Here is a 1,058-nt window from a genome sequence, read left to right on the forward strand (position 1 = left end):
ATTAAAAAAATAATAATAATGTGCACGCATAAATCATTTATAATATATATTCTACAACAATCCATAACAATATAAGAATTACCCATTTTGATTTAATGGTAAATTTTAAGCACAGTGTTTGTAAACACCAGCTTTACATAATTTACCAAGTATTGAAAATAAAAAGAGTACATTGTTTATGTTCCTCTGGCTTGATTAGTTTAGGACACGTATTATTCAACAATTTTATTGATCTGACTGTACTGATGCTGTTGTATGAGAACTGAACCTAGCTGGATGATGACAATATAAAATAAATTTTGCTCAATGAACCAATTTAACCCTCAATTTATCTTTGGGGTCTATATGACCCCAATCGACTTTTCCGTAGTAAATAAACATGGTTCCCTTCATCTCAGTTGCATAAAATTGTGTCACTTTTTCTACATGATCTATCTATACACACTAAAAAACTGGGCTTGATTCGGTTGTTCTAAAGGTATGTAAAAAAAAAAAGTCACACTCATGACCTTTGGGGTCCCACATTGAAATGGTTAGGAAAATCGAAAACAATTTGTTTTTTATTGTTCATTTGTCAGAATGAAATCCAGAATAAATCAAAACAAATTTCCATACCGCAATGAAGTCCTGGTACTAGAGCACAAATGCAATGTGGAACGAACATGATCACCTGCACACACACGTGCACGCGCACACAAACACACACACAGGTGTGACTCCAATAGAAAGCATTTTTATAGAAATTGGAAAATAAAATCAATAATTCCAGCATAAATCTGAAAATTCTCACACATAAATGAAGGCCTGGTACTAGATCACTAATACAATGTGGAATGAACATTATCACACACACACATGTGCACCCACACAGACACAGACATAAATACACACACAGATAGAGAGAGGTGTGACTGCAATAGAGAGCTTTTTTATAGAAATTGGGAAAGAAATTCTGCATAAAACTAAAACATGTCACACACAAATGAAGATATGCAATGAGAGCACAAAGGCAATATGGAAAGAACATGACTACACACAGATCACATACACACAGAGCG

Source organism: Rhinichthys klamathensis, unplaced genomic scaffold (assembly GCF_029890125.1).
Source record: "Rhinichthys klamathensis goyatoka isolate OS25496 unplaced genomic scaffold, OSU_Roscu_1.1 h1tg000040l_1, whole genome shotgun sequence".
NCBI lineage: Eukaryota > Metazoa > Chordata > Actinopteri > Cypriniformes > Leuciscidae > Rhinichthys > Rhinichthys klamathensis.